The sequence below is a fragment of the Penaeus monodon genome, chromosome 23 (assembly GCF_015228065.2).
Source record: "Penaeus monodon isolate SGIC_2016 chromosome 23, NSTDA_Pmon_1, whole genome shotgun sequence".
NCBI classification, from domain to species: Eukaryota; Metazoa; Arthropoda; class Malacostraca; order Decapoda; family Penaeidae; genus Penaeus; species Penaeus monodon.
Window position 1 is genome coordinate 34,516,567 of NC_051408.1, and position 215 is coordinate 34,516,781.

The window sequence follows — 215 nt, forward strand, 5'->3', positions numbered from 1 at the left end:
CTTCAGTAAACAGAACAACCCGAGTTCTTTGCCCTCGTTGCAATTACTGTCTGTTGCATTGGATGATGCATGATCCATCGTCACTCGCCCAGCTTGCAAGAGTGTGATGCTGCATGGGTCGTTGACAAGGCTTTGGTCACGTGCTCATTCACCTGTTGCTTTGTGCATTATGCAATTATTGGCCTTTGATGGTTCTGGACGTTGCCGTCGGTCAC